Raw genomic sequence first — 17,324 nt, forward strand, 5'->3', positions numbered from 1 at the left:
TGAAAGAGCATGTACTTATATGCATATGTATGTAGTGTTTATTAAAATGTACTTGAATAAGTATTAATAATGGATATAATGCTAATGTTTGCTCTGGGTTTTCAAGCCACTGGGGAAAGTGGAGTGTAAACTGCAACTTGAAATAGTTCCCTCTTAAAAAATAGCTAGATTACAAGTACTGCAGTGTGCTTGCTTTCCTGGAAAGAGGTAGCTATATCTCATTAATAGCATAACTTGTGTGAAAAATGCTTTTTGGTAGGTAAACAAATGTGTCCAACCATATTAACAGCATAGCAAAGGCGGAAGCTTTCTTTCTTATTTAAATACAATAACTTTGTTATCTGTGCTTGTAGAGAAATGTCTGGGTGGAGCAGACCTGGTATTTTCTGTCTCTATTTACTTTGACTCAGAGTGCAATAGATTTTTGCAGAAAACAAGTTTGAAGGTTAGATTGAGATTTTCTTCAGTTGAAGCCTAGTGCTGGTGGTTAAGATGGTGTGCAGTTTGTGTGTGTTATTTGGGTTAAATTACATAAGCCTGGTTTTCCCAAGTTAGTGTCATTTATGCTCTGTATTAGTTCATGGTACGAAAGCCTGTGAATTGCAGCAGGATTCTTTCAGATTCCTCATCTTGCCTGGCAAAAGCACAAGAGGTAAAAACAAAACAAAGGAGACTGCTAAACTTACTGACTCTGCACATTGTTCAGGCATGCACTCTGTGGTTGACTTTAAATGAAACAAGAACACAGGGGACTATATTTAATTTAAACACCACTCATCCTAAAATAACTTAACCTGCAGAATGATTGCTGTGTGAACACTGTAATACTACAGCAGGGCTGTCACTTCAGTCAGTATTTAATAGTCTCTGGCCGATTTCATTATTAACACTTAAAGCACTTCATGAAAAGCGATGAAAATACAGATGTGTAACCCGTACTGAACTCTGAGATCCCACAGAAGGTGTTTGTAGCTACTTGCTTGCCACTTCTCAAGGGGCACAGCAAATGGTTGTGAATGGGGCTGTTAACAGCAGATTCCTAAACTTCCCTTGTTTCAAGATTGCCATCAAAGTAGATGAAATGGGCACCTTGGAGCTTTTGCTTCCATGTGGTCTGTGTGAAGCCTGGTTAGTGATGTGTAATGCTTCCTCCCCTTATCCTAAATGGTTTGGAATGACTTTTTCCTTTTTCCTTTTTTTCTTAATTTTTATGGAAACCAGGCAGGTATATTGCACTGGCTGGAAGTTATATCACAGGAGCTTCCCAAGAGTGAATACCAAAAGAGACTGTAGTTGCACAAAAAAGTATCTGTAGTCATGATGTTAAACTTCTGTTTTTATTATGCTGTATTCTAAGTTCCTTACCACAACGCATGTCCTGATGATTGTGGAAAGAAGCAAATTGGCCACAGTCTTTTAATGTTTATTTATATTTGTGTGGGTATTGACATTACAATTATGTGCATATATGGTAGGGTAACATTAAATTCAGCTGAGCTCCTTTGCCTTTTTTAAGGCTCTGCAGATCCACTTGCCTAGTACTGGGAGAGTGCTTGGGCTTCTGCTTGTGTTACTGTTGGGTTTTGGTTGACATGTTTCATGTGGTTGTGGCTTGGCTGATGGTTATAGTTAGTAACAGCTGGCATGGGGTTTAGCCAAGGACTTGATCATTTGTCTGAAGGAGCTAAAATGGACTCTCAAGAGAGCCTGCATATGTCCTTGGTTGCTGGCATAAATTCAAGCAGCAAGTCTCAACTTTTCCATGTTAAATTGCAACAGCTGGGAGGTTTGTGTGCCTGCTGTGTATTGCCATTAGTGACAGATTAAGTAGCCTTAATTTGAAATTGGAGATTTAACTTTAGGTGCGCCTCTGCTGGTACCTGGTCTGGAATAAGCATGAGTATGGAACTTCTGGCCTCCCCTGCAAGGGCAGTAGGTGGGGGAGATGAGGGTTTTCTCCATGGTTAGCCATACAGAAAACCTCTTGTGAAAAGCGCTCTTTTTCTCTGCCTCCTTCAGCTTCTGCAATAATCTGGCAATGCCTTAAGGCATTTGACTGACATTAAGTGGTCAATTGAGTTACTTTGTTCTGGTCTGAAGTTTGTCTTGAAATGGAGAAAATGTTGATTGAAAGGATCCAGAGGATGCTGCCATCCAGAGGGACCTTGACACGCTTGTAAGGTGGGCTGATGCCAACCTTATGAAGTTTAACCATGCCAAGTGCAAGGTCCTACACCTGGGTCGGAGCAATCCCAGGCACAGCTGCAGGTTGGGCAGAGAAGAGATTCAGAGCAGCCCTGAGGAGAAGGACTTGGGGGTGTTGGTTGATGAGAAAATGAACATGAGCCGGCTTCGGTGTGCGCTTGCAGCCCAGAAAGCCAATCATATCCTGGGCTGCATCAAAAGGAGTGTGACCAGCAGGTCAAAGGAGGTGATCCTGCCCCTCTACTCTGCTCTTGTGAGACCTCACTTGGAGTATTGTGTGCAGTTCTGGTGTCCTCAACATAAAAAGGACACGGAACTGTTGGAAGAAGTCCAGAGGAGGGCCACGAGGATGATCAGGGGACTGGAGCACCTCCCGTATGAAGACAGGCTGAGGAAGTTGGAGCTGTTCATCCTGGAGAAGAGAAGGCTGTGTGGAGACCTCATAGCAGCCTTCCAGTATCTGAAGGGGGCCTATAGGGATGCTGGGGAGGGACTCTTCATTAGAGACTGCAGTGATAGGACAAGGGGTAATGGGTTAAAACTTAAACAGGGGAAGCTTAGACTGGACATCAGGAGTAAGTTCTATACTGTGGGGGTGGTGAGGCACTGGAATGGGTTGCCCAGGGAGGTTGTGAATGCTCCATCCCTGTCAGTGTTCAAGGCCAGGTTGGACAGAGCCTTGGGTGACATGGTTTAGTGTGGGGTGTCCCTGCCCAGGGCAGGGGGGTTGGAACTAGATGATGTTAAGGTCCTTTCCAACCCTAATGATTCTATGATAGGGAAGTACTCATAACTGAATTTTAATTCTGAATTCACAGCTGAAGTATCTCCACTGCGTGCTTTGTTTGCTCTTTCTGGACAAGTGCCTCTGGGATGACAGAAAAGCTAGCCAAGAGGGTGGCTAGATTATTTTCTCAAAGAAAATTTACAAGGTGTCCTCACTGTGTTCCTCTTTCATGTTGCTTGAATGTGGTATAGAATGGGGAATTTATGAAGTGCTGAATCTGTGTAATAAATGTGGAATTTCTACAGTCTAGAGGTTGTTTGGTCGGGACTTTCAGCTGATGCTCTGCGAGCACTTGGGTGTAAGCTGTGTTTGATTTGGAAACAAAAAAAAAAAATCAATACTTAGAACTTTTTCAGGCTTCATGTGATGTTGGTTTGGATGAAAAAAGCAAGCAAACAAATCAGATAAGCAAAGATAACATTTCCTAAAGTTGCCAGTACCTTCAGTATATGGAAATGTGGAGTGGTGAGCATAAAATCATAGGATGGCTTGAATTGGAAGGGACCTTTTAAAGGTCATCTGGTCCAGATCCCCTGCAATGAGCAGGGACATCTTCAACTAGACCATGTTGCTTGCAGCCCCATTCAGCCTGACCTTGGATGTTTCCCGAGATGGGGCATCTCTCTGGGCAACCTGTGTTACGTAAAAGTTGGTCAGAGAAACTCTTTGAGACTCAATTTGGAGTTTTAGAAAGCAGCATTCTTTATTACAGTGCTGGGCACACACAAGGATCATTTCACAAAGGTGAGCGTACCCGATACTTGCTGACAGCAGCTATATATTTAGCCTGCTCATGAATATTCATAGCTCTTCTAGGAACTAATTATATTATGCATCCTAATTACGCATGCACTTTCTTGCTGAGTGGGGGTCTTTTGTGGTCATCGATAGTCTTCCTCACTGTGTTTACTGAATGACCTCAGTGCTTGCACACACTTGCAGTTAGCAGTTGGTATGTCTTTGCTTCTGTTCAAGTCTTGCTCCATGCTGAGCACCGCTCTGCTATCTTGAAGGCTGGCATCCTTGGTCTTATTTACTGTCTTCCTAGTAATCAGTCCCGTGATGTGCTTTTTCCCATCAGCTGAACATTCCTTTCAGTCTACGTGTTAGTAAGTTAGAACAGTTTAGTGTATACTACTATGTTAAAGGCACACACACTCCTGTTAGTTTAAGATGTAAGGTTACACCTGTGCCAGTGTTTCAGCACCCTCATCATAAAAGAAATTTCTTCCTTATATCTAGTCCAAATCTCCCCTCTTCCAGTTTAAAACCATTACCCCTTGTCCAATTGCAACAGGCCCTGCTAAAAGGTTTGCCCCAATGATTCTTAAAACCCCTCTTTAAGTATTCAAGGGCTGCAATAAGATCTCCCAGAGCCTTTTCTCCCTCAGCCTGAGCAACCCCAACTCTCAGCCTGTCCTCACAGGAGAGGTGCTCCAGTCCTCTAGTAATTTCTGTGGCTCTTGCCTGGATCTGCTTCAATGGGTCTGTGTATTTCCTGTGCTGAGAACTCTAGAGCAGGACACTGTACTCCAGGTGGGGCCTCACCAGAGTAGAGGGGCAGAATCGCCTCCCTTGATTTGCAGGGGGTTTTGCTGCAGCTCAGGATACAGTTGACTTTCTGGTCTGAGAGTGCATATGGTTGGCTCATGTCCAGCTTTTCACCCACCAGTACCCCCAAGTCCTCAGCAGGGCTGCTCTCAATCCCTGCAGCCCCCAGCCTGTACTGATACTGGGGTTGCCCTGACTTGGTTTCAGGACTCTGCACTCAGACTTGTTGAACCTTGTGAGGTTCACACAAGCCTACTTCTTGAGCTTGTCTAGGTCCCTCTGGATGATATCCTGTCACTCAACTGCACTGCTCAACTTGTTGTCATCTGCAAGCTTGCTGAGTGTGCACTTGATCCCGCTGTCTATGTCATTAAGATATGAAGCAGTACTGGTCCCAGTATGGATCCCTGAGGGACACCCCTTGTCTGATCTCCATCTGGACATTGAGAACTAGGTAATTCCATGACAAATTGAGCTAACCTGGTCCAAAAATTCCCCCCTTGCAGTAGAACCTGAAGCAGGATGTGCAGCCCTTTGTTATGGTGTCAGATTGGACAAACTCAGTGCTACTTCCATGTGCTTTCCAATGCTTCCCTGTGCCCAGCTGCCCAGTTTGCTGGGTGCAGCTACTGTCACTTATTTCTTTCTTCTCTGTACATGTGTAAATGTACTCCAGAATTTAGTATGCTATAGTCTTGCAAATTGGGACGGTGTTTAGATTTATTCAGGGATTGAGATGATGGGATTTATTTAGTAAAGAGGGTTATCTTTGGAAGATCAGCCATGTAAATTTGTTGCCTATTCATAGAAGCAGTTGGACAGCAAGAACCCAACCTTTTCCACGCCTGCTCACACGCTTCTCTGATCTCTTGTGGTTCTGGGCTGTCAGGCTTCTGGCATAAATTAAATCTTGTTCAGGGTTATGGGATTATCCCTTTAGTGCACTAACACAAAGATGTGCACAGCCTGGCTCTTGTGGATGATTGCTGGCTAAAGCAAAAGGAAACTCTTGGTGCCCATATGCAGAGGAGTCTTGCTGTCATGGGAAGGCTGGTGAGGAGGCTGGCTGAGAACATGGGATGTGGAGCAGGAGGAGGCTGATGCCTGCTCTGGCCTCTGCAGGGGGAGGGGGCAATAAGAGTCCACTAGTTAATCTTGTGCAGCTCTTAGGGATGCATCAACTAAACTGGGCTTGTTCTTTAGTAAACTATTAATGAAGTGTTCTCCAGGGTATTTATTTCAGGCAGTTCCAGTGAAGTAATCCCTTAATTCCTCAGAGTAAATGCTGATGAGGATTTACTGCAGGCTAAGTGGCACGGAGGTCACTGTGACCGCTTACAGAGTGTGTTTGGGAGCAGTGTGGCTGCTGTCCCCTGGGGCTGGGTGTTGGGAGCTGCAGGGTGTTCCTCCCCAGCTGACCCACAGTGGGGCTGTCCTGCCTGTGGGCCCTGGTGGCTGTGGGTCCTCCCAGACAATGAGAGAAGCACCAGTCCCAGTTGAAGCCATGCCCTGCTGCATATACTTCCTCTGTATGCGTGATCTTGCTCACAAAAGCATAATGATTTTTCACTGTTTAGCCTGAATGACTTTTTCACTCTTCTACAAAGAGTGTTTTGCTGCTTTAGAGGCCAGAGGACGGCTTGTGCACTTCTACTTATTCAAAATACAGTGCTTCAAGTAGCTCAGTTTACAAGTTAGGAATTATTTATCCTCATTTTGGTACTGTGGGAACAAGCCAAAAGACACTCAAGAGACCTCACAGCCTACAATGGATAAAGGAACTAAGTTCAGTTTTTTGTCAATTCCCGTTCCCAAGGGAGCTCATTTCCTGGGAACACCAGGGCAGAGGTGTATATGTTGTGTTACAGTGAAACTCTGAGCATATAAATCTATGCCAGTATCTCAGATGGTAAACTGAATGGTTACAGAATGACATACAGTGCTGAGAATGATGACCTGTGTTATGGAAAGGAAATGGTAGCCTGCTGTGGCAGAAAATGTAGGTGCACTGAGAAGCTTATTTGCACTGGAAACTCCTTTGCTCAGGGAAAACTTCTGTGGCCAGAGTGTGGCTGTGATCTGAGCAGGTACTCCTGGTCTCTGCCCGGTACCATGTCGGTCTCTGACTGTCTGCTGCAAGATGTCCCTGCTAATGGTTGCAGCACCATTACCCATAAATCTGATACTACAAGTTTGTTCTTGGATAATAATAAATAAATCAAACCCTGGAAGTGTTGGAAGAGCAGTCACATAGAAACCCAAGACTTGTAATAACTTCTCTGCTGTGGAGTGAAAATGTTGAACAATTACTGCGACCAGTTCCAGGTTATTAAATAGAACTTTAAGGTATCATTTTCTAATGAACTGGATCCTTTCTGCTTCTTCCACTTCTCAGTGTCTCAGCTGAGACCTGGAGCTGGTTAACATGGTTAACTTGCTATATTTTGCATTATTTCTGGTTAGGTACTGAGTAACTGTAGTCCCTGACAGGCCCCATAGTCACAAAGGCTGTTTTAATACTAGAAGCTCGAAGATATTGAAAGCAGCTGCTCTTCTGTTTAGAAATAAACTTTAATACTTTGATCTGGAAACTAATGATGTGTCTCATTAGAGGAGAAAGGAAATATTTTGATCTAGAAAACGAGGTAAGAAGTTTCAAGGAGTACTAAGTAGCAGCAGTCACCCTTAAAGCTTCTAAAAATAGCGTGTTTCAGGTGTGCCTTAATCTGACATATCATTATGATTATAAAGCTTGTGACATGACTTGGTACAATGATGTGTTGTATTAAGTGTTATCACTGACCTATGTCATGAAATAACATGAATAATAAATGTAAAATCAGATTTTATTTTAAAGAATTTTTCAATATGAACTGGAACCTAGAAATATCACCCTGCTTCTGGAAATTGTTCTGAAAGAACTGTGAGAATTCATGCAGTTTGAGTGACACAGGGTACAGAATGTGTGCATGTTCCTGCAGCTTGCAAATATCAATATGGTGTTGGAAAGAAGTCAAGGCTGTTTACATTTCATAGCCTCAGCAAAGGGTGAAACTTAGCCTCGTGGGAGTCGATGACACGTTTTCCCATTGACTCCAGTGAGGCTGGGATTTTGCTTGTTGCTCCAAGAACAGCTTTGAACAGCCCTCACTGCCTTACTGGTGTTGCCATTCCTGCAGGGTCTGTGGGTTGTGCCATGCTATGGGCTGTCATGGGCAAAGCTGGAGGTTGCCAGCAGGTGGAGGGGTAACATGCTGTAGATGGAGCGAACCTCTAGTGACTTATTCTTGCAGCAGCGGTTGTCTTTTAACAACTATTTTTGTATGTAACATCTATAGGCATGGGAATTTCAACTTGGTATATCTAAAATTGTAATACTCAATTATATTTTGTAACAGAAATATGTCATCTTTCTGAGTATTTGAGGTCTAAATGCAGACCTTTGAATGGGTGAACAAATTAATGTCAAAGCCAGCATGTAGCAGCCTCATTTTCCAGTTACCCTATTCACATCAAAGGACTGGGTTACTAGACCCTAAGCAAGGGCTGATTATTGGGAAGTCTTTATTTGAGCTCTTTCAAGGTATTAAATTGATTTTCCTTTTCCAAGTGGTTTATCTTGTAGGGAAGGAAAAACACCAAGGGCAGTGAAACTGCAACTTAAATTATCATAGACTAGTTTGGGTTGGAAAGGACCTTTAAAGATCATCTAGTCCAACTTCCCTGCAATATCATCCTTGACCAGCCTGATCATGAATGTTTCTAGGGATGGGACATCTGCCATCTCTCTGGGTAACCTGTTCCAGCGTCTCACCACCCTCACTGCAAAGAAATTCTATCTAGTCTAAAACTACTGTCCCTTAGTTTAAAATCATTACTCCTTGTCCTGTCACAACAGACTCTGTGTTATATGTACGTTAACATGAAAGTCTTTGGCTTATGTACTTGCTGCTGGTTCAGTTTAGTGCTTGACAGTCTTCAAGAGTAGTGGATTCTACAGTGGTCCTCTGTAATTATCTCCATTTCTGCAGAGGGGAAACTGAGGATCAAATTAAGTCATGTTCCTGTGGTCACACAAGAAAAATCAGGGAAAGGGGGCGTACTTGTGCTCTGCCTATTGTGCATTCTGCCTTGTTTTAGGAAAAAAACACAGCTCTTCTTTCCTCATATCTACTGCTATGGGACAGATGGTTTTCAACACATCTCATAGGAGTGAACTGGATAGGGAGCTAGAGAACATCACTGCATGCAGAGTTATTTTGCTGATGACCTTAACTGGTGCCGTTTATCACAAGGCCTTTTGTAAGGTTTGTAGTGGTGACTTTTCCTCCACTGCTGCTACTTGTTTGTCTAACAAGCAGGAAAAAATGAGCACAATTATCACTATTAAGTAGAGAAACACTGCTTCAGGCTAGAAGCTACAAATGAAGGCTTTATAACCCTTAGGATATTTATCATTTAAGGTGGATAATGTTAGTAATGTCAGTAAGTGGTGAACAGCTGCTTTTTATGTCGCTGTTTTTTGTGATGTACATATCTCAGCTTTGGTCTGTGTTTACCGTGATAGACTGTGCACTGTGCTCATGCCAAATTAGTCCTGCTGGGAAATCAAAACAGCTGTAATGCTAATATCAGTTATTTTCTCCAGGGTTTCTGTCTCCCTCTGGATTAAATATTTGAGGCTCAGGGCACCTAAAAATACAATTTTGGGAGGAGGTGCTTGCCTATGGCCACAGATGCTGCTTCAGAGTCTCTCCACACTTTCTTTCCCAATGCTCAGCCTTGCCACACTATGCAGGTCTACTTGTTTATTCAGGATGGGTTAAAGGTCAAGTATGGTAACCTATTTTAGTGAACAAATGGTTATGCATGCAGCAGCATCTGAGTGTTCAGCAGCCTGGACTTGTTGCCTCTCCTGTGCTTACATGCTTACTAGTTTCCATTCTATATATGTTGTTCTATATAACCAGGTAAGACTTGTATTATAAGATCATTTTCTGCCAACATGTTTATCCACAATCTAAGTGAACAAATTAGTATGCCATGAGTTTATGGTGTATTTTTTTAAAGCCATAATAGCACCTTTTTATATTTTCCTCTAAAATGTTACAAGTGTCTTGGATACCTTCATTAGCCGTTTAACAGACTGCAGGCATTTTACCCATTAGTCTGCTATTTGGCTGCTTATCAGCCTTGCTCTCAAGTTCTGAACAGGTTGTTCTGTAACTGGGCTTTGTTCTTACCAGGTTTGTGTAGCATTGTGTTAGAGAAGTTATTTTCCTGAGTATGAATAAGAGAAGCATGAATAACATTTTCCCGTGTTAGAGGAGTTGTGAGGATTACTCTGCATAAAATGCATTTGTACTTCCACAAAGCTATAACAGTGCACCACACTGAGAAACTTGATGGGCTAGATCTGCTGAAATAGTGGGGGAAAACCTGGATCCTCTGTATAGGTAAAGGAAGCTTAGTATGGGAAGGTGTTCAGTGTGGATACCCCTGTCCTTCTGTCAAACTATAGAATTTCCTGCCTTGCTGGGGAGATGTGTGGACAATCTGCTACTGTCTATCAGGAGAAAAGGGGAATTGTAGATCAATTTGTGCGCCTGTGATGAGGGTGACAGTCAAGTGCAGGGTAAAAGTAGCTATTGAAATAGGTCAGTGCCATCAGAATTTGTCTGAGGGCCCAGGGGTGGAAAAGTCAGGGCAAATAAAAAGCGAAAGCTCTGTGCTGGTTCTTCCATATCTTACATGCCTGTAAGTCTGAATTGGATTTTCAGTTTCAGTCCCTGCAGCAGTTCCTGGTGCTCTGTGGCAGAATGACAAATCTGTAGCCTGGCTGCCTTGTACGTGGTATTGCAGAAAGGTCAGTGCAGAAGGAAGGAGGGACAGTTGAGCATCTGTGTTGTTTGCAAGGTTTCCCTGCTTCCACCAGTAGGCAAAGCCATGGAAATGAAGTGGGATGTGGAAAGATGGAAGCTCTTTCTTATCTCTGTCTAGAAATATTACTAGTGTTTAACTGCATGCCACAGTGAGTAGGGTATCGCATTAAAGGAGCAAGTTAAAATTATAAGAGTTCTTGGTAAGCAAATATGACACCAGGAGCTATTAAAACCCCTGTGGTATCAGCCCCAAGGTTGCATGCAAGGTCCCAGGCATCTTGTTTGTCTGTCTTGATGTTCTGCTTGTGGGGAGAAATAAGAGCTTCCCACTGAAAGCTAAAAAGGTGTTCCTGGGGAGCTGCCATCCCAGCATCTGATACACCAGGAAATTGCCTACCCTGGTTCTTAAAAATGCAGTCAAAAGCAATTGCATGCAATGATACAAATACTCAAGAGCGTTTGTGCAGCTTTAATGGTTTCAGTGATTAGTCATATTCATTTAGACACACGAGACATGGTATGTCCAAAAGAAATGCCCAATCAGCTGTATTGAAGATACCACTTATTATAGTGTGGCTGAATAAACAGGATGGTGCTAACCCAGAATATATCTGACAAATAACTGTGCTAAACTAAGGCTGGCATAGGGGGTTAGGCATAATGACCCTTCTTACTGGTGCTTATGGGTACAGCAATGAAAGCATTAATGTATGTCTGTAGTCTGGTTGAGAGTGAGAATTAATCTGTGCAGTGCCAAGAGCTGTGCAGATACCTTTGCATCTTCCACATGTGCATGAAAATGTGTGTGCTCTGACCCTGAGTCTAGGCTGTGTCCAGCCTGCAGCTTCTCATTTGTACACATTTTTCCTTTTGGGGGAAAAATATATTGATCAGTATTGTTCCAAGAGGAGCAGTATTTTATGAAACAAACAGTGCATGACACTTGATATGCAGAAAAGTATATAGTCAAATCCTATGTTCCATTTAGATGGAATAAATGCAATTTAGCCCTCAGCTGACTGAAATAAAGGTGACAACAAATCTGATTCAGCATTATCTGAAGCAAAAACTAGCCATACTTATTTAAGGAGATGTATCTCATTTGAGAAGGGGCTTGGCTAAGCCAAAACCTGTTTTTTTTTCCCATTTAAATACTGGGTTTGATTCAATTCAGTTGTCACAGGATTTAATATTTTGTTTAGTTTTTATTTCTGAAAGACTAATCAGTTGCAAAATTGTAACCCTCCATTGAAAGGGTTAACTTTTGTGTTACTGCTCTGTATGACTGTTTCTTTTACAAGGACTGACTTGTTTGCCTCTGAAAATTATATCAATTTTCCCTATATATAGTACTGTTAAATCTGATCCTTTCTGGCAGAAAAAGTTACCTGCAAAAATGTTGAAATAAAACCTTACAAATACTAATTACCGCAGAATTTTGAAATGGATGTACTAAGTGTATTCTAATATTACTTTATTCTGAAGTTGAATGTTACTAGATAAAAATTAGCTCGAGGAACAGAAAATAACAGCAGTGTTTGTTTACTCACAGTTGGGAGTGCCTGATTTATAGAGAATTAAATTGAAAATCTTCATAAAATGCTTGAAAAATGCCTTAAGAGATATTCAAAAGCAATGCAAAGAATTTATCCTTTCTATATGCTTTGCAAAGATACTGTTACCACCTTCTGGATTACAATATGAAACGTTTTCTTGTTCAGTCTCTGTCTTTGAGTGGAGATGTATTGAAGCTCTTTGAGGCAGGCACCACAGGTCTTCAGTCTGGCTTTATGTGGGATCCCTGCAGCAGCTGGCAGGAGGCTTGCAGTGCATTCTGCAATGCATATGTGAACTGAATTGTATGTAATTCGTGGACTGAGTTATTATTGTCCTATTTTAAATAAAATCTAAGTACTCTTCAGTGTATGTTGAATTCAGTTCTTGAATAACTTTTTTTGTAAATTTTATAGATGACTCGTTAGTTTCTGGTCACTAGTGTGGTATTTGTGGGCCATAAAATGCTTTTCTACTTTTATGTGTTTACCGTATGAGGTAGAAAGAGCTCTTCTTTGAAAAGGTTGCATACAACATTGCTTTGTCTCGCAGTAGGTATTGTTTCTGCGCTACTGAATTCAAAAATAGGAAATTACTGGTTTTTTTTTGAGGCCAAAACACTGCTTTGATCACTATGTTCAGTGCAAGGCTGACCAGTTCCAAATAGAATTAGGAGTTGTTAAGCAGCTCTGGAGACAAAAAGGAAACCATGGGATGGACCTTTTCAGCACAAAGCTGAAATTACTTGAAATAAAGAATACTGTGCCACCTACTTCTGCTAACCTTCTGCGGGTTAGGCTGAGGGAACTGGGAGTGTCTAGTCTGGAGAAGAGAAGACTCAGGCAGGATTCTATCACTTTCCACAATTACCTGAAAGGAGGGATGGGATCAGGAGATGGCTGTTTTTTTTACTTCCAAGTAACAAGCAATAGGACAAGAGGTAACAGCTTCAAGCTCCACCGGGGAGGTTTAGATTGGATATGAAGAAAAATTTCTTCCCCCAAAGGGTGCTCAGGCATTGGGACAGGCTGCCCAGGGCAGTGGTGGAATCGCATCCATGGAGATGTTAAATTAAAAAATGTGTAGATGAGGCCCTTAGTGACGTGGGTTACTGGTGGATTTGGCAGTGATGGGGCAATGGTTGGATTTGATGATCTTGAAGGCCTTTTCCAAATGAGTTGATTCTATGATTCTCATGGACTATGTGTGCAAAACCTGACAGCTTTATCTCCCTTGCCTTCACTCTGTTTAAAGCAACACTCTGCAATATTATAAGTGTTTGCACAATATACTTGCCAAACTGTCATAATACTAATTGGTTTAAAATTGTGCTCATTCACTATAGTACATGTTATTGCTGCTAGATTATTCTCTGAGGCTGAGTTCATCTCTGCACAAGCTTTACCAAGTAGCTGTTTTATGGCTTCAGATTACATGACAGATCAACTCTGTCTCAGGTTGCTTTACACATTTATGCTAAATGTTATAGGTTACTTGGATCTCCCAGGCAAAAAAAACAAGCCTTCACATGGCTAAGAGAGCCATTAGAAGTAGCAGAACACGTAAAATTAGTTATTATATACACAATCTCGATACTTGGCTACTGTTTTGCCTTGTTTCCTTGTAATCTGCAAAGCTCCTTGGAGAACCATTTAGCTATGTTGAATTATTACTAACTGGAAGCTTCAAGTGTGAATTATAAAATGGGGCACAGTATTTATCCTTTGTTCTCTAAGTATGTAGTTGCACACCTGGATTTCACAACTCCAGATTGAGGGGGTTTAATTACATTTGAAAGTATCGATTTACTACAAAGCACTAGAGTTTATCATAGAAGGATTTGGGTTAGAAAGGTTGCTAAAGAGGACCTTTAGAAATCATATCAAAAATTGAAGTCTGAATGGAGGACATTAGTTAAAATATAAATGCAACTTAGTGTGTGCTGAATCTCCTCAGCATCATGGCAGCTGTTTTCTGGTCAAACTGAATCTGCCCAGTATTTTTTGGGAACAAAACAAATTTGTCTCAACATCAGCAAAAATTCAGGTGATGATTGTCTCAAATCTGTAATAGGCCTGGTTGATATTCAAGGATCACCTGCTACAAGCTCAGGAGTGTTGCATCCCAACCAGAAGGAAGTGCAGCAGGAGGGCCAGGAGACCTCCTTGGACGGATGAGGAGCTCCTGAGGAAAATTCAATTGAAAAAAGAGGCTTATAATAAGTGGAAGCAAGGACAGGTGGCATGGGAAGAGTACGGGGATGTTGTCCGGGAAGCTAGGGACCAGGTTAGGAAAGCTAAGGCCTAGTTAGAATTAAACTTAGCTAGAGGTATTAAAGGTAACAGGAAGGGATTCTACAGGTACATAGCAAATAAAAAACAGACTAGGGAGAATGTAGGCCCCCTCAGGAAGCTCTCGGGAGAACTGGCTACACAGGATTTGGAGAAGGCTGAGGTTCTGAATGACTTCTTTGCCTCAGTCTTCACTGCCAAACGCTCTGACCAAACCACCCACGTCTTGGAAGGCAGATGCAGGGACTGTGAGAATGAAGACCTTGCGCCCACTGTAGGAGAGGAACTGGTTCGAGACCATCTTAAAAATCTGAACGTGCACAAGTCCATGGGACCTGATGAGATCCATCCGCGATCCTGAAGGAGCTGGAGAATGAAGTTGCGAAGCCGCTGGCCATCATATTTGAGAAATCATGGCAGTCAGGTGAAGTTCCCGACGACTGGAAAAAGGGAAATATAACCCCCATTTTCATGAAGGGGAAAATGGATGACCTGGGGAATTACAGAGCAGTCAGTCTCACCTCTGTGCCTGGCAAAATCTTGGAGCAGATTCTCCTGGAAGGCATGCTAAGGCACATGAAAATCAACAAGGTGCTTGGTGACAGCCAGCATGGCTTCACTAAGGGGAAATCCTGCCTGATCAATTTGGTGGCTTTCTATGATGGGGCTAGGGAGCTGATGGACAGGGGTAGAGCAGTTGATGTCATCTACCTGGACTTGTGTAAAGCGTTCGACACTGTCCCACACAACATCCTTGTCTCTAAATTGGAGAGACATCAATTTGGTGGATGGACCACTCGGTGGATAAAGAACTGGCTGGATGGCTGCATGCAAAGAGTTGTGGTCAATGGCTCAATGTCCGGCTGGAGACCAGTAATGAGTGGCGTCCCTCAGGGATTGATGTTGGGACCGGTCTTGTTTAACATCTTTGTCGGTGACATGGACAGTGGGATTGAGTGCGCCCTCAGCAAGTTTGCCGATGACGCCAAGCTGTGAGGTGGGCTGATGTGAACCTCATGAGGTTTAACCATGCCAAGTGCAAGGTCCTACACCTGGGTCAGAGCAATCCCAGGCACAGCTACAGGTTGGGCAGAGAAGAGATTCAGAGCAGCCCTGCAGAGAAGGACTTGGGGGTGTTGGTTGATGAGAAAATGAATATGAGCAGGCAGTGTGTGCTTGCAGCCCAGAAAACCAACCGTATCCTGGGCTGCATCAAAAGGAGCATGACCAGCAGGTCGAAGGAGGTGATGCTGCCCCTCTACTCTGCTCTTGTGAGACCTCACCTGGAGTACTGTGTGCAGTTCTGGTGTCCTCAACATAAAAAGGACACGGAACTGTTGGAACAAGTCCAGAGAAGGGCCATGAGGATGATCAGGGGACTGGAGCACCTCCCGTATGAAGACAGGCTGAGAAAGTTGGGGCTGCTCAGTCTGGAGAAGAGAAGGCTGCATGGAGACCTTATAGCAGCCTTCCAGTATCTGAAGGGGGCCTATAGGGATGCTGGGGAGGGACTGTTCATTAGGGACTGTAGTGACAGGACAAGGGGTAATGGGTTAAAACTTAAACAGGGGAAGTTTAGATTGGATATAAGGAGGAAGTTCTATACTGCGGGGGTGGTGAGGCACTGGAGTGGGTTGCCCAGGGAATCTGTGAATGCTCCATCCCTGGCAGTGTTCAAGGCCAGGTTGGACGAGGCCTTGGGTGATATGATTTCGCATAAGGTGTCCCTGCCCATGGCAGGGGGGTTGGAACTAGATGATGTTAAGGTCCTTTCCAACCCTAATTATTCTATGATTCTAGGCCATTTGTACCACTTGTGTTTAGTTCTATGTTCACTGAAATGGGATATTGCTGCTTCCGTGAGCGCTCCTGTAAGGGTATGGTTCAAATTGTACACGTTAGCTTTGTGTTTGACAGGTACAGACCATTCTGAATGCGACTACTCATCCTATAGAGAATCTCTAATGCCCTGATGAGATCACATTTTTCTCATTCAGGAAATAAGAGCCAGCTCTGACCTGGGCTATACCCCCATCAGAAAACCAGTGGGACACTGGTTTTAAATGAGGAGAGAATTTGGCCTGAGATCTGTGTGCTTTGGAGTAAAGGAAACCCAGAAGTGAGCTCATCAGGTATAAAACCTATAAAATAAGCTCACAGAGCTCATGAATGCTACCTTTGAAAGAAGTATTGAAGTTAATCTTGGTACTGTAGGACTTTATAGACAGGGTCTGAATAAACTAATTAGCAGGCTTTTGTATGGACCACTGCTTTATATTTGTTTTAGGTTCACCCTAAAAGAACTGTGGTCACTGAGGCCTGTTTTATGGTTGGTCGGTAGAGTGGCCAAAAACCCTCTAACAGTACAGATCAGAAATAATTTTCTTGGGTCTCTTCCTGGAGAGAGATCATCCCAGGTGTGGAACAGTGGAAAGTCTGAGTGGTAATATCACAACCCTGCCAACTAGTTCTTGCTGCCACCTTCCCTTCCTCTTTCTCAGCTACTATAAATCATCACTTTCTCTACTACTGCGATATCCCAGCATATTGTGCCTCTCAAAACTATTTCTCTAAGGTGAGAGAGCTGTCTGCCTTGAGCAAGCTGGGAGTTATCCACAGTATTCCCTCTGCTGAAACCCATTTTTTCTCCACATAATCAAAATTTTTTCCAGAAAGAGTTTTCCATTGAGGAAAGCGTTAAAACCTCAAAAAGTTCTTCAGCTGTGTTGTTGTGATGAGCATTAGTCTTTTTTTGGTTTTCTTTATTTTCTTCTATGAAGATAAATGGGAAAATTGACAGGATTCTCTAGGGCAAGCCGTTTCCATTCTGGCATAGCAAGAAAAGCTGAATTGTGATGTGATAGCACAATACACTTTTTTTGTTGTGATTTTCTTATCAGGCTGTTAACAAATTAAATTTCTGGGTTTAGCTGTTTTGGTTTGGGGCTTTTCCCGTTCTGAATAACTTGGGTTTTTAAAAGCATGCTGGCTTTAGCTGGTTTAAATAATGTGCTCATGGAAGCAATATAACACTGGTAACAAAATGAAGTGTCT

Source organism: Pezoporus wallicus, unplaced genomic scaffold, assembly GCF_028554395.1.
Source record: "Pezoporus wallicus isolate ANWC-B61680 ecotype Strahan unplaced genomic scaffold, APGP_CSIRO_Pwel_v1 contig_6732, whole genome shotgun sequence".
Taxonomy (NCBI): Eukaryota; Metazoa; Chordata; class Aves; order Psittaciformes; family Psittacidae; genus Pezoporus; species Pezoporus wallicus.